General features: G+C 40.5%; 1 protein-coding gene across 7 annotated transcripts in view; it reads left to right on the top strand.

Moving 5' to 3' along the window:
- FAM110B (family with sequence similarity 110 member B) overlaps positions 1–27,079 on the top strand; it is a 121,365-nt gene that overhangs the window by 63,622 nt on the left and 30,664 nt on the right. The window contains exon 3 of one of the 7 annotated variants that reach the window (XM_027708941.1): positions 20,630–20,766. The exons of the other annotated variants lie outside the window; for them this stretch is intronic. The gene's annotated coding sequence lies outside the window, so the exon portion shown is untranslated. The remainder of the gene's footprint in view (positions 1–20,629; positions 20,767–27,079) is intronic. 7 annotated transcript variants of the gene reach the window in all.

The following is a 27,079-nucleotide window of genomic DNA, read 5'->3' as shown; positions in this document are numbered from 1 at the left end:
TAAATTTTCTTTGAAAGACAGATAGCATGGAGGGTGCAACAGAACTGGACCTCAAAATATGATGGTGTCATCATCCTCCAGTGATTTGGTGCCTCTTGTTGCACTTCCCCACAGTTCTCCCCTCCTTGCTGCCACCACCTTTCTAAATTTGTCTGCTCCATCTTCCCATTCAAATAATTTTTATTTTTTTCACACTTTCTCCAATCTGTCTCTCTGCCCTTCAGCTTCTACCCACCATTCGACTATGTGCTCTTTGACATCTTTGCAGCCACCTCTCCCTTTCTGGAGGGTGCATGCATACCTGTGATGATTTCACCTGAAGTAGAGTTAATTTTCTTCACAGTGGCTGGTATGGGGCTGTGTTTTGGATTTGCACTGAACACAGGGTTGATAATATAGAGATGTTTTTGTTATTGCTGAGCTGTGCTCACACAGAGCCAAGGCCTTTTCTGCTTCCCGTACTGCCACACTGGCAAGTAGGCTGGGGGTGCATGGGGGGTTGGGAGGAGATACAGCTGGGACAGGTGACTCCAACTGACCAAAGGGATATTCCATAGCATATGACATCATGCTCAGTAAAGGAGGGGGAAGGAGGAAGGGGATCTGTTTGGAGTGATGGTGTTTGTCTTCCCAAGTAACCGTTATGTGTGATGGGGCCCTGCTCTCCTGGAGATGGCTGAACACCTGACTGCCCATGGGAAGCAATGAATTAATTCCTCATTTTGTTTTGCTTTTGTGCAAGGCTTTTGCTTTCCCTGTTAAACTGTCTTTATCTCAACCCATGAGTTCTCTAGCTTTTACCCTTCTGTTTCTCTCCCCAGTCCTGCTGGGGGTGAGGGTGAGCGAGCAGCTGCGTGGTGCTTGGTGGCTGCCTGGGGTTAAACCATGACAATGTCCAAAAATATCATTTAGGCAGGGGTGCCCAGGATGGCACACAGGTAAAGAATATAAGTTCTCTTAGCAAACTTGCTTGATTTTTTTTTTTAGTTATTATTTATTTATTTGTTGGAGCAAGATGTCCTTGGCTTCTGCTTGGAAAGCTCATTCTGACAAATATAAATCTTACCCCTGACCTTTTCAATCTGACATATCTGCTTTTTTTCTCTCAGCCTGTTACCTCTTTACTGAAAGCAAGCATCTCCGTTCATCTTTCTGTCATTTCTAGATCAGGCATTTCTCAAGTGATTTATGAACTTTGCTGACCACTTTCTGCAAACAGGGCTCCTTTCCATCATATCTCCATGCTGGTACCTCACAACAGCCATGCTTCTTTAAGAGCTTGACTTAGGGAGCTGCTTCTGCCCCTCCTGCTCTTCAAAGGTATCTCAGGCAGTGGTGGCACATTACTGACCTAAGTCTTGACAGCTTCACTGCTGTCTGCAGGGCTCTAAGACATGTAGGTGCTTACTGCTTAAAGTCACATTTATTTTACTCTTTTTTTGTTGCTGACTCTTGGCAGATTTGCTGCACTGGGTGCCTAAAGGATCCTGCTACAGGCTCTCCACTGGGAGTAGGTTTTGCAGACTGCTTTCATTAAATCCTCACAGAACAACAGCCAAGCAGATTTTGCTCCCATCCCGTGCTAAAGTGTACAGGATTTGGGTTCTTCATCTCTAGCGTGGCTTGATGAGGAGTTTTTTTCTATGGTACGTGTAGAAAACTTGGGATGCTTTTTTACTATCAACTCTGATTTTTAGCTGTCTAAAGAGCCAGAGTTTTTGCAAATGTTTTCTCTTTCCTTATGCTATAAAGCAACTTATACTTTCGTATGTTACTTCACCATGACTCTGAAGCCTAAATTTGCAACAAAAACGAGTCTGCAACTAACTGTTAAAACACATCCATTCTTAGAAGATATCTACAGATACTAAATCCATCTGGTGTTGAATTACCACTGATTTTTAATTTTTTTTTGCAAGCTTGCTGAAACTGGATTGATGCTTTTCTTGTCTCCAAGAAATATGTACTTCTGCCATTTACAGTGATTCTTACTTCTGGCTTTGTGGACCATAGTGTTGGAAGCATTAGGAGTTTGTTTGGTTTCTTCTCCTGCTTTTCTGTGAAATTAAGTATGCAATTATCAGTGTATATAAATACTTGATGGGGATGAGTAAAGAACATGGAGCCAGGCTGTTCTCAGTGATATCCCATGACAGGACAAGAGGCAACAGGCATAAACTGAAATAGTGGCAATTTCATTTAAATGTAAGAAAACAATTTTACTCTAAGGATGGTTGAGCACTGGCACAAGTTGCCTCGAGAGGTTGTGGAGTGTTCATCCCTGGAGATTTTCAAAACCCAGCTGGACCATAGTTCTGGGCAACCCACTATAGGTGACCCTGCTGTCAGCAAGGGCTTGGCCTAGACAATCTCCAGAGGTAACTTCCAGCCTCAGCTGTTCTGTGATTCTGTTACTAGAAGCCTCCAAATAGCAGACCAAGCAGGCCTTGCAACTCTAGGCAAGTTATTTTTTCTGTATTAGTTCCGCTATCCAAATAGTTAACATTTTATACCTATCCCTAGATATGAATGTGCACATGTATCGGTATGTTTCTGGTTAGGTTACCTGTTTCTGTCTCCTCTGTAAACATACTTGGAGGCTAGGACAAGCTGGAGAATATCAGAGATGGAAAAGGGAGAAGCAGAATGTTTATATATAATTTTTTTTTAAATATACTAATGCCATTTCATACAGGCCACACTGATTTTCTGTGCTTTATGGAGCCATTGAGATATTTTCCCTTCCCCTTAAATATGCTACCTGTGTATAGTAAAAAAAAAAGCGGGATAAAATTGCTTTAAATAAAGCTATTTTTATTAGATGATTTCTCTTGGGCACTGCTTATACATAATTACATTTTTGTTCCGGTGCACATTATGTTTAAGTGGGCATAAATCGTCCAGGAGGAGATCTGGAGGAGAGAAAGCAGAGAGCAAAACGCTCTGGGTCAGAAGAGGGAGGGTTCACCCTCAGCTGGACTCCTCTTTCTCAAAAAGGTAGCTCCAAATTAAGCAGTAAACATGTAAAAACTGGCCTGCGTTTTTGTATGTGTATAGAGGACTCAGTACTTTGTATTTATGCAGATACTTTTTGGAGTCCTGCATGAGCATAATTCCTGATTTGCTGGTATTCAGCCCTGATTCTGCAGCCACGGTAGCTGTGTGGGTCTGTCTGATGGTGTTCTTTAAAACTAGGAAGCTGGACAAAGATGGCTGCTAAAATTATATGTAGTCTCTTGGTGTATGCAAATGAAGCACCAGGTGATCCTCAGGAGTAGTGTTGGAGGAAGCTGTCTGTGAGCATCCTTGGTAGCATGAACTTTGTGGGGAAAAAGGGACACTTAAACAGCTCTTGATCATGTCCCTTCAAAGCCATGAATCTTGCCTTATAGCCCCCATTAAAGTCAGTTTTCCCCTTGTTTAAATGATCACCATCATTACTATTATATTGTTTGAGGTTGAAGAAGTTTTCTTCATTTATATCTTGGCCAATATAAGTGACAGAGCACTCAGACCTGAGGTTTTATATATGAAGTTGCAAAACCCGTTATCTTTGTTCCCATAAGCATTTTGATTTTTACCGTTAAAGTACATGGCAATGTACTTTTACATGTTTTTTCTTCTGGTACTTCATGTTCAAATGTGTTGTGAGGTTTACTTTTTCCTGCTTGTTCACAGATCTTGAAATAACATCTTAGAAATGCACTTGCAAAAATAACAATAGTAATAATAAAATCTGTTCGGAAGATGGAAGAAACAATTCTCTATTTCTGAGAACTTGTTTAGTTCCACACTTAACACATCAGCTTCAGTCGCAGCCACTAGGAAGTTTGAAACTTCTTTTGCTGTTGAATTTTCCAAAATTAATCTGGTGAATCCTTTAATCCTTATGAACTGTACCCTTCATTTTAGTTTAGTGGTAACGCCTTTTACACTTGAATACATTCCTTTCTTGGGTCCTTGCAATTGTCTCTTGAAAATCATTTAAAAGTATCCAGTAGTAGTGAAGAAGTTGTCTGTTAGGTATCACAAACATGTGAAGAATGAATCGGTTTGTACTGAGAACTTCATTCTCCTTTCCCTGCTCTTCTTTACCTTCTTGCCTGTGTGTTTTTAAATCATCCCTTCCTCTGTCTTTCCTCCAGCTCTTTTTCTTCCAAAGTCTGTAATGCTCACGTGTGCTGTGATTTTCAATTTCAAGGACTGTTTGGCCATCTGAAACAAGAAGAAAAAGTCCTGTTCATATTTTAAAGCGTGAAACTTGATTTTCATTTCCTTTTCATGATATATCTGGAAATGCTGCAAATGTTCGATGTGAAATTCTTCAATAAGAGCAGGACCTGCCTGTAATTGAAGCTACCCAGCAAGCCAGAAACAGGCTCAGCATGGCCAGCAGTGAGCAAGCATGGGCTATCACTGGTTTAGCCATCGCTTTCTTGTGTGGTTCTGCCCTTCCCAACTCCACAGGGAAGAGGCAATGGAATTGTCAGAAGTTCCTGTTCAACTACTTGAAGTACTTACATGGTGTTCCCCAAGGGAGAGTTTACTAGCAGTGTACTAGGTTTTCTTTAGGGACTTAATGTCACGTCTTCAAAATGGGTTTAGCAACATGTACCGGGGTAGGAGTTTCCTGCTTTTCCTCACAGCTGGAAAGGAGTTTCCATTAAGTGTGAAGGTGTTGGATGAGCTCATTTTTTAGGATGTTTTCTTCCTGAAGTCTGCTAGTTGGAGGATGCTCTCACACCAATCCCAGTGGTGATGAAACAACAATTGCAAGTTCCACAAAGGTAGACTTGCACCAGGTGCTTTTGTGTAGAACATTGTGACAAAGATGTGACTTCCTGAGATTGTTGCCGTAGCTTGAGATCATTACAATGTTTGGTTTCTTCAAGCCAGGGGTACCAATCAAAGCATGACTCTATACCTTGCACCACTGCATCAGTGCCCTCGTTGTGCAATGGAAAAATTTGGAAGCTCTATGTTTTTGTAAAGAGGGCAGAAACCCAGCTACAGTGATGCCTTTGGGGACTCCATTTGCATTTTGTCTTCAAAATGAAGTTGCTTATTGCATTCAGAAAATAAGTTGCTAATGCTGAGAAACAGGCCAGTGAGGTTAATTTTTACTACTGGTTCATTTCCATAACTGGGTCAGGTGGCCCAGTTATGAATGCAGAACTGATACAGCCTCGAAAAAGTAATTGCATTTTGCCTTCCCGAAGAGCAAAACCATACTAGGTGTAATTCTGTTTCACTGTCTGTTGTACCTAGCATGACTTTACCATAGTTTTAGAGTCCAGGGGGATTTTCTTAAAAACCCTATTTCATATGAGCTGTCATCTGAGGTGATTTGTACTTCTTTAAATGTACTCTCTGTTTAAACTAAGTCCTTAAATAGTCTGCAAAAGCTTTTAATGCTTGTGTTGCCTTCAGTATGGTTAGATTACAACTTTTGTTTCCATATAGATATGGGGTTTGTCTGTAAAATTTTTAAATACATGAAAATAGAGTTAACATTAGTCTCTCTTCTAAGTCATCCTCTGCTCAGCTGGAATCTTTGATTTGCTTTCAGGGCCTTTTAAACCCCTGAATTGTTCCAATATTTCTTATTGATAAAGGTCACTTTCTTGTCTAGCTAGTGCAATTTCTATCAAGTTAGTCTACTGAGAGCCTTGTGTCTTAGGGAACCTTTATGATGATCTTTTCAGACAAAGTAGCACTTAGACCGGTTTCATAATTTCTCCCTAAGGTAAAAATTCTGCAATCCACTTGAATCAGAAAATATAATTTTCTCTCTGCCTTAAACCTGTTCATCTTTTATAATAATAATGAAAAATGAACATATTAAAAAAAAGCAGTCATCACATACTATAGCAGTGGAATAAAAACTGGCAAGTCCTTCCTGCCCCTGCTTTATTTCTCCCAAGGTCCTCACAAGCAGGGGTAGCCCATATCTTGAAGATTTTCCCAGTGTAGCATGTCTGAGATGCAGGCTTCTCTATCTGCCCATGCTGTGAAATCTGCCATCCATGTGTCTTGTCTTACTGCTGAAGTACTGTGCTGTCATTTTTCTAGCCTGGATGAAAGCAGCCTTGTCCCACTTACATCAATTCTGAATATTGCTTGAAAGAGCATTTCCCAAGCCTGTGGCTTTGATCATATCATCTGTCTTTACATCTTTTTGTTGGTTCCTTCTTCTCTGTTGTACCCAATATTGAAAGTCTTGGTGAGATATCCTAACATTATCTGTCATCTTTCAATTATTATCAAAATGTTGATTTCTTGTCTTCATAATGCCATCCGAAGTCACCTTGTCATTACACTTTCAAACAGTAATCTTTTGCTTTGTTTTACATCCTTTCCACCTGTGAAGAGCTAATACTGTTTAAATCAATTCAGTGTGCTCCACTGTGTTTTTGGTCTTCTTTTAATTTGCCTTATATCACCAGGCAATCTTGCAAAATGAGTATTAGTAACATTTCTATCAAGGCCTAGAAGAAGATCTTTTCAGAAGGACCTTCATTTGTGCTTGTTACAGGGCACCTGCAGAATCATATCTGCTGGGAAGACTTTTCCATGCAGGTGGTAGGGAAAGACTTGTAATGCAACAGAAACTTGTTGTGGAGTCACTGATCACAGAGAACAAGTCTAGTCCAGTGGCATTTCTAGATGAATGGATTTGTATGCAATAAAAATTATCATCAGGTACAAAAGCAAATTGTACAGGGAAGGAAAAAAAGGTATAACAAGATAAAAGGCACCTTAAAGAATGATGAAACGAAATACAACTTGTTATGGTACTATTTGGTATTGAAGGTACTAAACAAAATCAGTATGTATTTTTTGGAGGTTCACAAAATAATTGTGACTGTGGGAGCAAAGGGAGCCATGTCATTTTGGAAGACTTGAGCATTGCATTATGGCCTGGCAGAGGGAATGCAACCTACCTTCAGGAGCCAGGAATTGCAATAATTATTGCACTTCTCTTCCACTGACTGAGTGCTTTTCTTCATGAATGAAACAGGAGTGACATGGGTCCAACCTGTGTCTTGGTTCCAAGTATTAGTTAAGTAACTGTTTAATACCATCCTGGAAGGCCAAGGGGGGTTTTGTTGTTGTCCTTTCAGGTTTGGTGGTGGTTTTTTTCAACAGATGCCAGAAAGTCTTAAGGCCAGTTTTGTTTGCCAGATTATTCAAAATTGTGCTACATTCATTGGCTCCCAGTGAAGGCAATTGGCAATGCTTCTGAGTGGTCACATTGTTAACAAAAAAAGAACAACAATAAAAGTTTAAAAAAAAAAGAAACCCAAAAAACCCAAACAAAACAAACAAACAAACAACAACAACAAGAAAAAACCCAAACCTATTTATTGAGGCCTTTACCTATATTTCCGGTGTTCACATAAAAACACTTAGGAGTGTGTGGCTATTAAAATCACTGGGGCTGTGTTAAAAGAAATCAGAAAACTTCTGAACATTAACTGCTACTAGGTATTTAGGCAAGATTTGCAAACAGTACCTTTCTTAAGAATTACGAAAGTATTATTTATTATTGTTATACTAAGAATTATGAGCATGAAGAATGTAATGAGTCCCTCAGATGTGCCAAGTGAGTTTTTTGTGAAACACTGTCACAGAGGTCTACTTGGCACCACCACATTGTCAGACGTAAAACTCACTGGTGATAACTTAGAGCAGATAAGTTTTGAAAAAGTACTAGGTACTAGTTTAAAGGAGGTAATTAAGGAATTTCCTGGTTTAAGCATTGAAATAAGTAAATTACTTATTTACAATAAGTAAACAAGATGCACCTTGAAATTCAAATGGACTCTGAGCATTTCTGTTTCTTAGAAATATGGTGGCATGTTTCTTCTGGGTTTACCTTGGGGGCAGCATTTTGTTAAAATTATTTTATTTCAAAGGTAACACATGAGAGAAGTGCACAAGTACTATTAAGGTTCACAGAAAACATACAAAACCACTGGGGCCGGACAGATTCTCAGCTCTGGCCTTTTCTCTGCACTGCATGTGGGAAGCTGAATAGGGAAGGGTCCCTGAATGGCCCCTGCAACCCCTCACACTCTGGGACAGCTTGCCCTCAAGGTGCGATCCCCTGTTTTCACAGTGCCCATTGCCATTAGTGAAAAGAAACAGGCAGGTGTAGGTATGGCTTCTCCAACATGCTTGGGTGGTGGAGGTGGTCCTTCTCCTCTGCCAGCTGTGGAAGGGACAGGATAGACAGCTTATATGTGGCTGCAGTTAATTGGCTATGTTGCTGTCCCTAGAAAGCTGTTTCTGAACCTAATTGCTACAGTGGTTAGAAATGGTTTAATTTTCAGCATTAATATTTACTTTTATTTAGCATAATATTCTATACTGATAACTTCAAACTTGTTGCACTGCAGTGTGGTGTGGGGCTTTTTTTCTCTCCATATATACTCTTCTGTGGAGTGAAGCATATGTAAAACAAAAAATTTTTTTAAGCATAGCGTCCTTGTATCGTCTTTTCAAGTTTATATAAATTATATGTATCTAGTGGCAGTTTACAGAAGAGTGGTGGAAGGGTTTTTGTTCCACATCAAAACCTGTGAATACACACATGCACACACACATACACATATATATATATATATCGTTTGAAAATCTGAAAACATGGCATGACAAAGGTGTGTCATCGTGAAGGGCAAAGTTTTGTGCAATTTGGCCATCGCTTCCCAGTGAAACTGGTAACAGGTGTGAAAATTGCCAGTAATGGTCACTGCTTATACGTTGCGTGCCTTGGGAAGAAACCAGGTCTCTACCACAGGAAGGCAAGTTCAGGGACAGCTTTTCCAGCTCAGTTGCTTTTTGAGGCAGTTGTGGTTTGTATGTGTGCAGTAACCGAGGAAAGGGTGTAGCTGGCCTCTTTGCAATTAAAAATAATCTCATCACCAGCACACAGGTGCTTTGCTTTGCCTCTCTGTGATTATGGGAGTTTTGGGATGGATGAGTAAGAGGAAACTGGAAGCAGGTTTGAAAGGTGAGGAGGGGCATGCTGCTGTTGGGGCTGTGGCCATCCTGGGTCTGCAATGTGGTGGTGTTCTTCAATTAACTGTCAGCATGTTGAGAGGTGTATGTGCCAGTTCATCCACTGAAATCTCTTTGGGCTTTATAGCAGTTGCTAAGCAACTGCAAAACACTTCAAAACGGTGTTTTTCTTCCTTACCCTGGGACTCTCCTTGCATCAGGTAGAGGAGAGGGGGAGCAAGGAGTGCAGTAGGGGGTGTTGGCCCAGCAGCCACTCTCCTTCCTTCCACGTGTCACTGCCAAGGTGATTGAGAAGCACCCAGACTTGTACTGCTCTCCTCTTGCAAATTAGCAACTTTTTTACACTGTCACAGAAATTTCATTTTTTCGTGTGCATAAATGTTACCCTCAACAAGAGAAGACACTGTCATTTAAGTGTTTCTCTGACAAGGAGTGAAATTCTCCAGTAAAATTTAGGTATTTTAAGGAAGGCAATCAGTTGTGCAGCAAAGGGACATAAAATGAGAGCTCTGCTGCTGCTGACCCACAAGTGCTCTTCACCCTCAGAGGACAGGCACTCTGTCAGTGTGGTCATCAGTGAAAATAACTTTAATTTTTACACCACCACAGCAGTTCACATAGTATACAAACAACAAGATGTGTGAACCATTTTAGCATTTGGCATTCCAGCTATTAAGTCATAAATTCTACAGTTGGTATTTCAAATTATTTCCTATAAATTATGTCTTACATGTAAGGATTATTTTCAAATGATTGCAGCTTGAAATTGGCTGGTGTTTCATGCATTTTTATCATTAGAATACAATGTCCTTGTTGGCACTACTTTAGTTTTGGTATTTGATTTGTTTTCAAGCACCTTACTTTTACAACTCATGTATTGTTCTCTTGGCAGAAAGGCAGCTGCTTGGCATTCAGAGCCACTAGTTTGCAGTAACAGTTGTTGGTTCTGGTCCTTATCGGTTTTTCTTTCCAATTAAGATGCAGCTGTTATGACTTCTGGAGTGTGAGAGGATTATTTTACCTAATGATGTAAATAGGATAATCCTAAAGTAAGGATCTGTCCTTCAAAAAAGCTGGGGAAAGAGCAGGTTGTGAGACCTCAAAGTTTAGTGAGAAGTACCCCAGGCTGTGGTTTTTGTGACAAACTGCGTAAAAAGATCTGGTGTTTCTTTTCTCATGTAAATGATAGAGAATTAATGATTCAGAGAAGATTATCCTAAAGGATTTTTCACACTGCATCTTTTATAACATAATAGGGGAATGTACAATTGCTAATGCTTTTGAACTTAGTTTTCTTATGACATTTGGAGCATTTGCAGATACAGGGCTTTTTTACTTTTGAGTGAATAAAAATAAGATTGTGGGATTTTTAACTTTTTTGCTCAGGTATGTGTTCATTGCTGTATATGAAAAATCCCTGAGCCACCTGTTATTTTAGCTATAGCCTATAAACTGTAATCATCAGGAGACAAAGCCACGTACGCAAATTATTGCAGTGTATTGCAGACTGTACAGTTCTGCTAAACTAGCCATTTAAAGTCAAGAAGTCAAGCAGGCTAAAGGTGGACAGTGATACATTTGAGCTTTATGTGTAATTTCATTTTGGTGGCCCATTCATGCATATGTGTTTTTTAAAAAGATTATAATATACTCTTTCCTGAAACCCAACCCATACAGCAGAAAGTCACTCATACCTAAATAACTCCATCCACATTAGAAATCACACGAGTTAAACTGTAGTGCCACATATACATACATAGAGAGATTGTGTGTGGTGTGTGTGCATAGATATATATATGCCACTAAACACATATATAGTATATTTTGGCTGATGTTTTCCTTTGTGTCTTCTGGATGTGACTTTTTAGAAAGCTGGGGGTGGAGTGGGACAGGAATCCCAGGTTACTGGCTCATTCACTGCTGTTTCGTGGGGCAAAGGAAGACCAGGAGCAACTCTGGGCTTGTATAAGTGTTTTTGGAGGTATTTGCATAGTGTCTTTGGACACTGTTTCTTCCTTTCCCTCAAGCTTTCTGAAAGGAATATAAATTATAGCCAGTTGTTTCAGTAGATTAATCAAAAATGCTTTGGCATTACCTCTCAACTATAAATGACTGCATCATCTAGAAGAATAAAAACTAGTCAGCCAGATCAAAAGTATTATCCCACTAATAAAGGGACCAAAAATTCCTATTAATTTTCATAATAAAAAATCTAACTTTACAAATCATTGAACTCAGAGATCAACTTAGAATGTTAGTGCTATCGGCAGGTGATATTATAAACCAATACATCAAGCTCTTATTGACACAACCAGGAAGAACCAATGACTTTTTTTTTTCTCTTTTATTTCAACAGCAAGAGTCAGAAATAAGTTCATGTAATGTCAATATTTTTATAATTTTTCTTTTTATAAACAACAAGACCTCAGGAATACCCCAAGGAGGTTGTTGCAGCAGGCTTATGATCAAAAAAATATACGATGAGATAGAAATATCTTTTAATAGAAAATATCCAAATACAAGGCTTCAAGATCTTATTTCAAATACTTGATGCTATTTGAATAAAGATCATTGTGTGAAAATGTACTGGGATGGATGTGGCTCCTTGTCCCTGTGGGGTCCTATAGTAACCCTTGTACAAAGGCACTGGTTAGTGAGGGACGACTGTACTGAGAGCGTTTATTCTCCAGGTGATGGTTTTCTTTTTGAGATACAAAGGAACTCATACTTTTAACAAATTTGTATAAATGTAGAACAGATACTCTGGTCTGTTTGGATGACTGTGAAGATGATGTCTTTTGAACACTGAACTTTATATGAGAATGTTTTTAACATGAATATTATCATTTTGAAGATTGTCTGATCAAGGATGGCAGGTTGACTTTTAGGGCATCCAGTGCCATTTAGCATGCCCCAGGGCAGCTGAAACAGCGTGATGGGTAGGATCCTGGTGTGTAAGAAGTTCTGAGAGTGAGGTGTCACTGTGTTTTAAATAGTATTGTGACAAGGAAAGAACGTCTCTGTGAGCAGTCTGCAAAAGTAAAACCAGAGATGGGGTGTTAAACCTTTGTGTGCCTGGGAACTCAAACTATAGATACCCTTACCAGTTCCTAAGAACTAGTTTTTGTTGCTGGTGGTGATGATTCTATTTCTGTTTATATAGGATCTGTTCTTGCATGATAAACAAAATACATTCTTAATAACATTTTTAAAAATCTGTAAGAATAGCAAAACTAATAATAAATAGTTAAAAGAACAAAACACAAAGAAAAAATTCTGATAAAACTCCAAAGCCCCAAAACTGAAAAAGCAAGAATTTTTATAACTTGCTTGGTCACTAACTTGATTATAGTGAATGTATAAAAAGTGGTCCATTTTGGTAGTACGTTATGTTACCATGGTAACATTGACATACTAATTTAGAAACCCTTCAGGCTGGTTTTGAGAACACGGACATTGCATTAGTATACCAAAATATGAAAAGACTTATTGTCAAAATAACTGCTAAATGTTTAGGATTCGCCCATGTAGATACATGAGGACGTTTTTCCCCAAAATTGCTATTAGTATTCACATATCTGAACCAGAAACAAGTTAATATTCATTTGTTTTAATGGTTGCACCGAGTTTGTTATTAAATCGTTGTTTACTTTTCGGAATTGGACCTTTGGGGTCCCATTGTGAAAGCCGGGTTATGTACAACTGCTTAGTCCCCCAGCTACAGGGGGCTGTTATTAGGGGTAGGTGCTTCATTCTTTTGATATGTGGACTGTATATTACACTTCAAGTCCTGGATATTGACAGGTTCTGCATCATCTTACTTGTGTACGGTCACAGATTTTTTGCAGCGGCATTGAATTGTATCAGCTGGACCTGTATTGGTGAGTTTTACTGCCATTTAATTTCTGCATATTTAAAAAAAATAATTCTGTTGAAGTGCTACGTAACTCGTACCATACTACTTCTCCGTTAATCAACAACCAAAAAAAATTGCCAGCAGTAGGGAGCATGCCTGTTTTACTTCCTGTCATGGTTAACTTCCTATATGGTAAAGTAACTTGTAGCCTCAGTTCCTTGGACCTGTCCTCATAAGACCTTCAAAGGCTGCTGTAAGCCCTTGTTTCTATCCAAAGTTGGCAAGAACTGAAGTTGTGTGGGACTAGCAAAGCGTGTACATGCCTGGGGTGCTGGTAAGGTATGGCCTTTACACCAGATCTCATTTGGGGAATTTTTGGCAGCAGTTGTTCACTCACAGTAGAAAATAACCACATTTTTCTGTTGCATATCAATATATATGTGTGTACAATTGGATTTGTCACTTCTTTACCTAACTCAGTAAAGTTAAGAAAAGCCAATCTTAGCATGGGAAATAAGCATTATTTATTAGATCTCAGTTGAACTAATTCTGCAGTCTAACTAAAGAAGACTTTTGCCTGAAAATAAGTGACAAAAAGATTGGAATATCAAGAAATTAAAACAGTTAAAACAGAGTTGACTGAACAGTAACCTCTTTGCAGCAGTATATTTAACCAAGTCTACTTTGTAGTGACTTGGTATATTTCTTGTTTCCTGATAATTTTTTAAATCTTTATGAGGGGAGCAGAGGTAGCTTTTTATCTTAATTTTTAAGTGGTACTAAATTGACAGATCTGGAAATCAACAGGTAAGATTAGATCACAACACCAATTTGGCCAAAATTGAGGCTATTCTAGATCCTGAGCTTTTATTAAAAAAAATCAAAATAAAAAGGGCTTTTTAAGCCTTTCTGGTCATGAAGATTACCGTTAAACCTGTGAGCGGAATGCAGCTGAACCACTCAGATTCTCAGGTGTCTCTGTACTACCCAGAGCTCGGAGGTGCTTTGTGTCCCATGCCAGCCTCAGAGAGTGTTGACTCTGAAGCAGAACAACTGCAGCCTGTGTCTGAAGGCTACTGTATCTTCTCATCTGAACATGCAGTGAGTGTTCCCATGTGCAGTCCTCCTCTGCAGCTTGAGGGGAAAAACACCCCAAACCAAAACAACATGATGCTGTGTTTGTGCCAGGATTTCAAGCTTTCCCATCATGATTAATGCTGCGCAGGTATGAATTTATAAGGAGTAATCAGTGCTGGGAGCAGGGCATGTCATATGTATTAAATAAAGTAGTTAAAACTTATGATTTTTAAAGAAAAACTGAACAAAGCGAAAGGAAATCATCCATGTTTCTCACCATTAAATGCACTCAGAATTGAACTAGGCTATAAATTGTGCTTCTCCATGTCTTCCCCACCTCCTTTTGGGGAAAGGACATTATTTTTTAACCTGAATCAATTCTTTATCTTGATTCTGCTGCACCCCTACAAGCAGTTGCACCAGTGTAACCCAAGGGCTTTTCCAGAAGAGAGAGAAAGGTCATTCTGCCACACAAGAGGCAGGCAAAGCCATATTCCTGCTGGAGTACAGCTTATTCAAGTGCAGAGGGTGCCTGCAGCCACCCATCCTCATCACCATGCCTCTTCTTTTGGCAGCCTGACCCTGCCCCAGACACACTAGCTACAGCATCCTGGTGATGTCTACTGGGCCAAAGTGGCCTCAATTTAATTCAGAGACGTTACTGATCAATGCCGGAACAGTACTTAAGGAAGCTGGTCTCAGACTGGGATGGACTCCTGACCAGATCTTGGGGTAAGGTTGTGGCAGACACCCATGGGACCCTTCCAGGGACACTTTGATGCTGGGTGTAGCAAAGAGAGGAGCACTACCTCATCTCATCAGTATGGGTGAAACATGGGCCATGTCTTAATGGCTGAGTTTGCATGCTTGGTGGCAAGAGTGAGCTTCAGCCCCTGAGACTGCAGCTGTGGTGTGTTCCAGCTTGGCTGTGCTCCCCCTTCCCCTGCAGCATGCCGGCCCACCCGGATGCCATGGCGAGGGGGAGCTCCTGCTGCTGAGTTATCCCAGCTGTTCTTCAGCTGCCTGCTGCTCCCTTTCCCCTGCAAAAGTAAAAAATATTCAGAGTTTGAATTACATTACCTAGCAAGAACAATTTCCTTTTTTCACATGCTTTGCTCCTTATAGCTCAGTAATGGCAGCAATGACATTTGGAAATTACCTAAAGAAACCTCCAAGTGTGTCTGGATTTACCTGCCTGAAATATAATTTGACAACCAATTGCTTAATTGAAGAATTTGTGTCCTGCCCAAGCATCCTGTTCAGTTTTACCAGTTCCACATCCCTTTGCTACTAAATGTTCTTTCTAGATGTCTGAGAGGCTCTTCTCATCTATGGTTCCTAGAGAATCAGTATCCTATAGTTTTTCAAGCTTGAAATAGATTACATGATTCTGGGAGCAGGTTCTCATAATCTAATTGAATTTGGAGGGTTGGGGGGGTGTCCTTTTTTCTTTTGTTTATGTGTTGAGTGGTTGGAGAGGGTTTTTTGTTTGGGTTGTAGTTTTGTTTTGGATGGGTTTTGGTTTTTTGGGCATTGGTTATTTCATTTGTTTGTCTTGTTTTGTTTTCTTGAAGTGTAGTATTTGCCTGCCTGCCTGTTGAGGAGATTAAGGCATGAAGACAAAGCCGAGGTCTCCCGCCAGCAGAAGCAGCCACCCTCTGCCATGCTGTAGTACAAAATGTGAAAGCAGAGGCTGTTTTGTTTCTTTCCATGCCCCAAATCCAAATGCCCACTCCCAGCATCCTGATGCAGACTGTTTGTGGGCCTGTTTGCGAACTGCTAGTATAAGACAGCCCTGTCCTCTCCTCATCCCTTCACCTGGAAGGAAAATGTGGGTGTATAATCACTGAGCTGTTGGGGCTGTCCCTTCCCACAAATGTGAGGTGGTCTTACCCACAACCCCTCTGCCAGCACCATGTTTGATACTTAAGGTTTGGGTTTTTTGTGCTAGTGCAGTACAAACTGGTTGGATTTATAGAAGAATGTCCCAGGCTCTTTTTCCAAGCATGTTGTTTGGATGATTTTTTTTTTGTTGTCTTGTATTCTCTTTTTCAAAGGCCATATGTTTTCTCCTCGGTCCAGGGTTATTATTGTTTGGTTTACCCTAACTTCCCTGAACACCTAAGAAGTCGCTGCTGTGGTCCTTTGTGCATTTAGCAATGCTCCCCACTAGGAGAAAGATGGCTTGCAGGACTGGTCATTCACAATTTTTGTTTCCGGTGCCCCAAGCTTTTATTTACCTATACATTAACATTTGCCATGCCTGATGAGACTGGGTTTTGCAGTTGGTGTCAGTGACACAAGTTGCGTGTTTTCTAGCAGTCTAGCAAAGGGATAGACAGAGAACAGAGCTGTTGTCACAACTGGAATTAACATGCCATATGGTCCCTACATCACCTTTCTCTTCTATATTTACCTACCACAGAAAAATTATTGAAAACAGTCTTCCATTTCCAAACTCCAGTCTTCAGTGCAAACTGTTTCTTTTTCTTCCCCAGCTTCCTGCATTTTGTTTGCAGGCGGCACTGTTGTTCTTAGACTAGCAAATAAAAAAATAACTCCCCGGCTGCTAAAAATAACCTAGCTGTAACTCTATAAAGAATTAATTTCTGCATTTTTTTACTTTTTAAGCAGGAAAGTTGTTTAGTATTCCCAGTAGATTGGCATCTCTGTCAAATCTGTTTTTCTCCAATATGGCAATATAATCTCTGATCCATGGATCTGTTAGTGATGTTTTCTCTTCAGTTTGCAGCTTCCCATTGCTTTATTAAAGAAGTTCAGTCTAAGCTTATATAACTTTAATTCTGGGTTGTCGGGGGTTTTTGTCTTCAAAATACGTTATATGTAATTTCTGACAGTATTTTACGACTTTCAGTCAAAATTGCTTCAGCAAAAGTAATCTGATGGGTAGTGTAATAAAACAGGATTTAGCTGTGTGTGTTTCTTGAAAAACTTTGTCCTGCTTTGTCTCTACAAAAGACTTCATTTTTGTACTTTCTAAACTAAGCTGATGATATGAAGGGGATTCTGATGCTGTTTGAATGACATTTGAATTATGAAGAGCTGAAAATACATGTCTGGACAAATATTCAAAGTTCAAAAGAATCTAAAGAGGTCAGAAACAAAATGTAAAACTGTAATTAACTGTACAAAAGTTAATCCCAAAGAAAACTATTGCATGTTATGGAGAAACCTCAAAAAGGGTAATGCTATAAAATACTTGGGAATAATACTATCAAGAGTCTGAAATACGATGGGATGGAGCCTTACAGCTGTTGGCTATATAAAGATGCCCAACTGTGTATACTGCAGAGGGGACTTGTAGACAGTTGTAGATGCTTTATCCCTTGTAGGAGATCAACAATATTTGAAGGATTTCAGGAAAGAAAAGCACAAATGTGAGAAATAAAATTGAAGGCAAAATAAAATTGAAATACAAAAGAAATTTTTAGCATAGGTGATGTAACAAGCATCACGAGTTAACAGAGAAAAACATAAAAGTACTCATTTTGTAAATGCATAAACCCAGAGAATGGCCTGCTACAGAAATTGGGAAAAGGCTCTAGCACTTGTGGTCTCTAGTACTAGATCTTACAAGCCATTAGCTAAGAAAAGGTAGAGAATAATCTTCAGTTGTCTGGGTAATGGACTGGAGAAGGGATCAACTCCTTTTCCTAACGTCTGTAATTCCTAATTGCTTATTAGACTTTTATATGTATGAAAGTTGTGGGAAGGCTGTCTGTCGCTCTGATTTTCCTGCAGATCTCTCATCAGTGAAAAAAAATTGTGTCCTATGAATGAACTTTCCTCTTTCTCTAGAAACCTATTAACTAAATTAGACAATATGAACTCCACTGACTGTGACAGATCTGCTTTCTGTTGGCATGATACAGAGATGATACTGGCTTTTCTTCCCTTTATGATTTCATTCTCAGGTCTTTCATGTAATGTATGTCCATTTACATGAAGTGTGGGGGCTCTTTTTTACCCCAGGTTGGATCTATTCTGACACATCTCCTTATTCTGTTTTCTAAAATTGAAAAACAAATAATCCTTTAGATTGGAAAGGACATGAAATCCAAACCTTAACCTACTGCTGCCAAGGCTACCATTAGACCATGTCCCTAAGGACCACGTCTCCACATGTTTTAAGTATCTCCAGGGATGGTGACTCAAGCATTTCCCTGGGCAGCCTGTTCAAGTGCTTTTGGGGAAAAACTTTTCCTAATATCCAATCTAAACCACCCTTGGTGTGACTTGAGGCCATTTCCTCTTGTCCTATTGCTTGTTACCTGGGAAAAGAGACCAACCTCCACCTCTCTAGAATCTCCTTTCAGGCAGTTGTGGAGAGCAATAAGGTCCCCTCTGAGCCTCCTTTTCTCCAGGCTAAATAACCCCAGTTCCTTAAACTGCTCCTCACAGGACTTGTGCTTCAGACCCTTCACCAGCTTCATTGCCCTTCTCTGGACACTCTCCAGCACCTCATTGTCTTCCTTTGTAGTGAAGCGCCCAAAAGTGAACACAAGACTCGAGGTGCGGCCTCACCAGTGCCAAGTACAGGGGGACAATCATTACCCTAATCTTGCTGGCCATGCTATTTCTGGTCATGCTCCAGGTAAAACATCTAGTAACATTTATCCAAAACTCATTAAAACAAAGTTCCTTCTCATAGTAGGGCGCGTCCAGATTGGTTTTCCCCTTTTTGCAATGATTCTACGGCAAGCTTGGCTGCTTTATTTGCTAGTGAATATTCAGCAGGTTTTGCTTCTCTCGTGATCTCTCTGTTAATCTTTGGCTAAGCCTATAGCCAGTGGGAAAAAATCCTCCCAGGTTACCTTACTTTGGACTGCCCATGCTGCCTGTGCTCGAGAATGTCCATGGGGGAGCATTGCAGTTTTGAGCCAATAGGATAAGAATTATGGGGCAAACTAAAATACATTGCTATCCATTAAGCCTTTTCCCTCTGGATTCATGTGTAATTGAACAGTTGTGCACACAGTTGTGCAGGAGCCATTCTTTTATATAAACAGACTAGTTACTGTGTTGTGTGAAGTGTATAATCCCTTTTTTAAATTTTTTTCTAAGAACTACAGTTGAAAAAATACAAATGTTGAGTCCAACAGCTAGAAATCAGCTTGAGGAGGTGTGGTTGCAAAGGAGCTGTCAGAGCTTGGCCTGCCTGGGACAGCTTCAGCCACTGCAGGAGGCTGAGTGCTGGGAAGGTCAAAATCCAGCCCTCCAGGGAATAGCAGAGCCCCAAGGGAAAAGAGTCAGGGCTTCCTCCCTTTCACCTTCCACTAACATGGGACCTGGCTACATTTCTCACCTTCTTGCAGCTACTCAAGAGTTTTACTCTCTCGACTGTGGGAGGGTTGGCTTTGCAGAAAGGTGGGTAGTCTGCTGGTTTGACAGCCTCAGTGCCCCAAGTGCTGTATTTATCACCAGGGAGGTCTGGCCTCAGTGCTGGCTTCCCCCCAGCGTTTGTCAGCGCTGGGTCGAGGTGCCGGCACGGCAGCAAGCAGCCTCCAGCAGAAATAATTCTTATCATGTGTGCTGCTGGCTCAGCTCCGCTTTTCCTCACATGGTGACAATTTCTGCCTGCCATCGGTTCCCCCTTTGTGTCCCAGTCATGCAGGCAGCAAACACGGCCAAAGGATGTGTCCTCATGCAGTCTTAGTGTTTGCGCCTTCAGTCTCCATCAGCAAACTTTGGGAAAGTGAATTCTTCTTCCCAATCACTTCGCCATTTCCTGACATATTTGTCATTAAATGTCTCCTATGCTGACTTTGTTCTTTAAATTGCATTGGGACTGTTGTCTTGTTCAAGACGCAGGTCAGCAGGAAAACAGTTAAGTGTGGAAAAATACGCCGTTGCTGTTCACTGGGGTCAGAGCGACCTAAATTTGAAATGGTCTGTGCTCCGTGGCTGATCCAGCATCCTCAGGCTGCAGCCTGTCTGTCTGCTGCAGTTACAGACCAAGAACAAATTTTGTTGAGGAGCAAGATTTCCACCAATTTAATCTACTAAAATTTGGAGTTTAGAAATCTGGGGCAAAAAGGAGGGAAATAGTGAAAGCAAGAGAAAGAAATTTCGAAAAAGAGAAGTTGTAATTGAGAAGTTTGACTGAAGCACAATATGTATTTGGTCATATGCTGGAGTGTGTTTCAGCAGTTCAATTTGTTAATTTTCTAGAACAGGCATGAAATTGCTATATTTATGTATATTAAAATTAATAATAGATTACAAAAGCAACCCATTAGCTTTTTTTGGGTGGGAGGAGAAACTAAGAGCTGCCTGAAGGCAAAACATTTCTAATTGTTTGGGGTTTTTACTGATGCTGGAGGAGAGCATCTGTGCAGTCTGCATAAATTGATTCAGAGGGTGCCCGACTGTGCTGGGTGCTTCCTTCAGGTCACGGCTGCCACAGTTTGCCACTGTCTTTTAGGCGTGAATGAGCCGGGACACACACGTCCAAGATGTGGGAGTGCGAGTTTTAGGAGCACTTAGCAACAGCCCCCGCACATGCCGAATGTGATGCCTGCTCACGGGAAGATACAGAACAGAAAGAGCCAGGGAAGTTTTCCTGAGGAATAGTAAGGTGAAGCTTGTAGGAGCATGCCTCGCGTTGCTTTTGCTGTTAAAAGCAGATACATTTTTTTGGTTTCCTTCTAGGCCACAAAATGCTCCCGACTTCTTTCCTGATGCCCAGTGATGGCACCAGTACCCCAGGGAAGGGATCCTGCCCTTCCCTCTTGGACAAGGGACAAACCCTGGGTCAGTGGTGAAGACTCAGGAATATTTTTTGCAAGGTCTGTCTAACTAATCTGAAGAATTTTTGGAGGTTTGATAGGGTTTTGAGCACAACAGAAGTGAGGGTTTGGGTTGGGTTCTCTCCCACACCTTTTTTCCTTGATTATGAGAAATTTCTGTGTGGTTGTGCTGGTTGAACAATCCAGAGGAAAACAGCAGCATTCCTGCAGGGGCTTGCAAGAATTTATACTGGGTTTTTGCTGACACCTATTTTTATATCAGAGATGGCAAAAACATACTGACATATCTAGTCTGTCTGCTTGGGAATACATTTCATTTCCATATGCATCCAGCCTTGCAGTGGGTTTGATAAGTTGGGTTACTTGTTTTAGCTCATCTGCACTTCTCCCTTCCCTTGGAGCTGATCCAGAAAAATATCTTGAAAGAGAAGGCTTTGTGTGGGGAGAATGAGATTTAATTTGCATTATGAGGAAAATTTGAAAAGTTTTCACAAAATGTGATGACTAGATTTGATATCCTGTAGTTTTAGTTAGGCTAGAAGAGATTTTTTTTCTCTCTGAATCCTAGTAATCTGTGGGGATGGTGATCATTATTATTTTTATTCTTTGGTATTTTGATCTAGGAACTAAATAATTTCTTTAATGAATAGGTTTGCTCTCTATCTCTGATGGTGTTTCTGACATTTTCCACTTATTCTTATCTCCCCCTGCCATGAGGTAGGTTGTGTTTACTCTGTATAAAATATTTTACATTATAAACAGTGACATTTGCTTAGGATTTTCATCCTTCTCTGCGGGAATTGGAAAAGTATGCAGGGTAGGAAAGCAGTGGTTTTTCTGGCATTCAGAACAAAATATATAAATAAATACTATAAACATACACACACCTATACACATATATTTAATATAAAAAAGTTCATATTTCCAATTAGTGAGTCTGGAGGAGGGCAATTGATGTGGCGAAGAGTCTGGATCACAGGTCTTAGGAGGAGTGGCTGAGGGAGCTGGGGTTGTTTATCCTGGAGAAAAGACTCCTTTCAATAAGGGGACCTTATTGCTCTCTAGAACTACTTGAAAGTGAACTGGGAGTCAGTCTCTTCTCCCAGGTAACAAGCAGTAGGACAAGAAGAAATGACCTCAAGTTGCACCCGGGAAGGTTTAGATTGGGTATCAGGAAAGTCTCTTCACTGAAAGGGTGGTCAAGCATTGGAACAGGCTGCCCAGAGAAGTGATAGAATCACCATCCCTGAAGTGTGGCATGTGGATGTGGCACTTGGGGATACAGCTTAGTATGATGAACATGGTGGTGCTGCATTAATGGTTGGACTCGATGATCTTAGAGGTCTTTTTTAACCTTAATGATTCTATGATTCTGATTATCTCTTTTCAACTTCTAAGCTTTCTCCTGCAACACTGCAAATTAAAGGCAGCATTTTGACATTTCAGTTACTCATTTTCTACTATAGCTACTGATGGTGAATGAAAGAAGGTAAATGAATTCAAGCAGGGAGAAAAAGTTATTTTATAAGGATTAATAAGGTAAAGTAAAAAAAGATCATGAGTGAACTTTTAAAGAAGTTTTCACTGGCAGCATGGCATATATTTATCTTCCAAAGCATGCATGACATCACATGAGAAAGGTGCAGTCTGCAACATTGATATAATGTGAAAATGTAGCATTTACAGATTTATTTAGCAATTTGGGGGGATGTTACCCCAAGTTATTGTGCTTCTATGTACTTAAAGAGAAATGCATGTAGGTATTTAGGTCTTGCACATTTACTGACATGAATTTTTTCAGAAATAGCAGTAGTTGTTCAACTTTGTGCACTGTGGAAAACAGGTATATATTCATACTTGTTAAATTTATTTTTATCTGCCTAGAAGAAAACCAAAAGATTTACCCAAACACCATGCCCAGAATTCAGAATACTCTTGTGTTTTTGCTGAAGCCTTGGAGCAATTACAGAAAACTAAGAGAACCTAGGAAGAAGGAATAAAAAAGCATATGCAGTTGTTTATTTTAAATACTCCCCAAATTGGTGATTCTGACAGATTTTTCTTGTGGGCTATTGCCTCCCATACATTTTAAAATATGAGGGTTAAAAACCTGATTTTTTAATGTACCTACTTGTTCCTGTTTTGTCTTATCCTTTTGCTTTTATCCATATATTTTAACCCAGAACTTGTAGTGAAATTCAAGCTTTCAGAAAGGTTCACAAAATCAGCAATTTAGGGTATGGTTTGTCACTTTTATAACAGCTGTAAGATAAATAAATAATAAAATATTTACAGTACAAGGGCAGGCAGTTTTTGTGATAGCCCCTTCTCATATAAGATTACAGCTAAAAAGAGGCGAAGTGCTAAGTGTCATAATTCACTGAAGTTTGACACTTTTAAAGTTTGTGTTATAACAGCACTTCATAGGCTATAGATCGGGCTGTTTCAAGTTCTGTTGTAAATCTGACTTTACAAGGCTCTAATGTTCTGTAGTCTAATAAAAACCACTCTAGGATTGAATGTATGAAATGAAAAATTTGGTGTTTTTAATATATTTAATGCTCAGGGTATTTTGTCATCTTAGATGTTTTTTCACCAAAATTGCATTGCTCTTGAATTTTGTGATAAATCTTAAAGCTTACCTTCATGTCTGAGGGGGGAGGGGAAAGAAAGAAAAGGAAAAAAGAATAAGGCATCCCAGATACAGAAGTCTTGTGTCTGCACAGTAAAGTTTAAGGTATCAACATGAGCTTTTGGCACTGGAGAAAAGGGCATAAATATTGACCATGAAATATAGTGTAATAATAAGTGATAACATTTTCACATGGTTAAAGTATAAGCCTTCCATGAGCTGCAGAGGATAAGCTGTAAGACCCAGAAAGTTGACTTTTCTGGAAGACTGCCCCTGTGCACTGCACATCTCTCCTTGTTTGAAATGCCTGGGTTTAAGCAGGAGAGGAAATTGTCTGACCTGAAATTTTGAGGTTTCACGTAGTTTTTGCATAGTGTCTTTTGAAGGATTCACCTGCTTGGCAACATACTATGAAAATGCAAACAGTTTGAAGTGTGATCTAAAATACACATCTTGATTCTGCATAAGCAGCGGTGAGTTACAGGAGAATTTAGCCCTCGGTCAGCATGCTGCACTTTGCCATGTAGGTGATCGTGGTTCAAGGCAGTGCAGGGCTGCCATAACGTTCCCAGAAACCTTGCTCCCTTCTCTTTGCAGTAGTGATGTGAGAACAGTGAAAATTTAGGCTCAGGAATACTGTATTAACATTTCCCTCAATCCCCATGCTACTTTGTAATTTATCCTAGTTGTGTTCAGTACTCAAGTAGTTGTTTCTGGCTACCTTGTCTAATCTGGAAAGAGTGAAATATCACATACAAGGGTGACACCAGCCCACCTGTGACCTGCAAGGCTTTCAATGGCCTTGTCAGTGGAAAGGAAATCCATTCAAGAGCAATAAATATAAGGGCATGAGGGACTCTGGCGCAAATACCTGCAAATTTCTCTCAGCTGTTCTCCTTCCTCTGCATCTGTGGACTTGATCACATTAGTTTACTAAGTGAGATATAATAAGCTTTCAGAGGGTCAGGGGTTGGTGGCAGTAGCATGCTATCCTCCTTCACCAGGCTGTGTCCTAAGCATTGCTGTTCTGTGCTGTTTCCATGCACAGGGCACATTAGATTTTTTTGCTGTTTGGTGAAGAAGAGAGAATTGAGGAAGCTGTTGACTGTGCCCATCACATAAACTATGTCGTGCAGACCCACGGGAACCCCAGCAGTCACAAACCCTGGCACACAATGCACATTTTGCACAAGGGCACACTGTTGTTTTGTCTCTAATTCAGCCACTGGGAGGGACCCTGTGGGCTGGGCTGGGCTCATTTGGGCTGACAGTCAGGCTTGCATTGTACAGGTGCACAAGAGACCTGCCAGGAGAAGAAGGGGAAATCAGCATAGAATAAAAGCAGCTCCAAAGGATAGCATGTCCTGGGACAAAGTGAGGTGGCCAGCTGTCAGCTCCTCCCATCCACTTCCAACATGGCCTTAAGTACAGTTTAAGACTGCTGGCTGTTTATCTAACGTCTTTTGTTGTTCTTTATATGCACTTGCAGAAACTTGTGTAAGGATTCAAACATGGGCATAAAAGTGTCTTTTCAGATTTTTAGGTATTGCCTTCATTCTGGGTATTTAAGAAGCTACAGTCCACAGCTTTCCTTACAGTTAGGCAAGAAAGTGACTTTTCTTTCCATTGAATGCTGTTGTTTCAAGGTAGGGAGGGAGGAATTGAAAACTAAGGGGACTTCTGAAACTAAGTCCCCTTTAGATATCCTCTGTGGTAAAAAAACAAAGGCTTTTTTGTTAGTATAGTTCTTCATATAGCTAGACCTTCACTTCAGCACTTTTGTATGCTGCATTGTTTGTGTTTTCTAACTTGAGCTGAAAACTGCTAGGGCAACTGGGGACTTCTTTTCCCTAGCTCTGGTCTATGAGGAATTACTGGACCGGAAGAGAAGTTCCCCCAAGAAGGAAGACAAGGACAAGAGCTTCAGGTGAGCACATCAGGACTCCTCCTAAAGGAAGGACATTAAGGTATGTTGGTGGTGTGAATGCTTTATTTGCGTCAATTTGCATCCTTTGAATTCATATTGTATTGAAGTCATGCTCTATCAGCAGGACAGTTGTTCGAGTGCCCAATGTTGTAAGCATGCATGACAGCAAAATCCTTTTATAATGACAGCACCTGGTTGGAGTATATCTGATTGTGTTAGACACATTAGACATAGGAAGTTTTGTTTTAGAAATTGTAAAATAATGTGCCTGCAAGGAGCTGTGCAGCTTTGTTGTGAGGAGGACTGTGGAGGATGGTTTCAGAGGTGTAATACAAAAAAAATGCTTGCTCATTTTAACCCTCTGTGCCCTCTGTAGTTTCATTTCAAAGTAAGCAAACTCTTACTTGATGCAGTTTCTATTCCTAGGAGGGTTTAGTTATGGGGCAGATGCACAGACAAGTTTGAACACAGATCAGTTGTTTGCTTTGGTTTTATGTTCACTGGTATCAGCAGTGCTTGGTGAATTGGCAGCACAGCAAATCCTGTGATAAGAGCGAATGTGTGGGCAGTAGACTCTCCCCATGTTCCAACTTGAAATCTTCTGGATGTCTTCTGCTGTGAATGGGGTTGAATGTAACTCGGGGGGGTATGTTATTACATATGGTGAGAAAGCATCTGAGTGATTATTCTTGAGAGGTGCTGTTCTTATTTGAAGGGAAAGGAGGGGAGTGGAAACTTCTCTGTGTCGGCATTGTGATGCAGAGTGACTGCTTGTGGGTACCATCTCTGCTTGTGTTGTGAAGGCCACTGAATAAAGCCATGTTTAGGCACATACATTTTTAATGGCATGACCCTTTTGGGATGGCTTTGTGTACTTGTCTACTAACAGATCAGAAAACAGGAGTAGTCTTACTGAGCCTTTTGTCATATGTTTGTTGAGGTTGTAGAAGCACACAGCAAGGATTGCTTTTGCATTGTGTAGAAAGTGAGTTCTTCCTTGGAGATCTGCTTATTTTTACTTTAGGGGGTGTGTGGATTTAACTAAAGAACGTGTTCACACAGTTGTGCCATTTAAATTAAAGTGGGGTGACTCAGTGTGTATTCAGTGCTGCAAGCCTACAGCGACTGCAACAGAACATTTTATTGTCTGAAGACAATGCTAATAATGGCAGTATTAAAACAGCGTTGTAATTTCACAGGACGATATTCTGTTCCCAGAACTGCAAAGTGACAAAGATATTTGCCATTGTCAAGACAGGGGAACAGGAGCTGACCTGCAGTGCAAACAGTGCCCTCTGTTTCCGCTGGGCTGGGCTGGGCTGGGGTGCCCTGCCCCTCTCTGCTCCTGCTTTCTGGGACCTGCTCCAGAGTTTGTCACAGCAGCGAGCACCTTTGCAAAGCGAACACTCCAGCAGTCGGCTGTGCTGAGAGCTGTTGTCACACAGCCACTTCCCAGAGTGATCCTACTCTAAGCTGCTTTCATCCAGCAGGTGAGCCATCCACCAACATCCTGGCCAGCCGAAATGGCTGGAAGGGCATGTTCTTCTTCTGGCTACCCCTCACCTATCGCTGCTGTAGTGTTTGACCCCACCAGGTATGCAGTTGGCTGAAGGAGAATGCAGTATAGGTGTAGTCTTTTGCAGTTACTACATTGTGGATTCCATAGCATTCCCATAACTTATAAAACAGCGGTTCAGAAGTGAAGTGTTTTACATTGGTCATGTGTTTCTTTACCATGAGCTTTGATGGAGGGATTGTAGGATGAAAGCAATGTGGCTGTGGTGACTAGTGGA

The sequence above is a fragment of the Neopelma chrysocephalum genome, unplaced genomic scaffold, assembly GCF_003984885.1.
Source record: "Neopelma chrysocephalum unplaced genomic scaffold, ASM398488v2 Primary Assembly neopelma1_22, whole genome shotgun sequence".
NCBI classification, from domain to species: domain Eukaryota; kingdom Metazoa; phylum Chordata; class Aves; order Passeriformes; family Pipridae; genus Neopelma; species Neopelma chrysocephalum.
The sequence above is the reverse complement of the archived record's forward strand: the minus strand, read 5'-3'. Positions and strand labels throughout refer to the sequence as shown.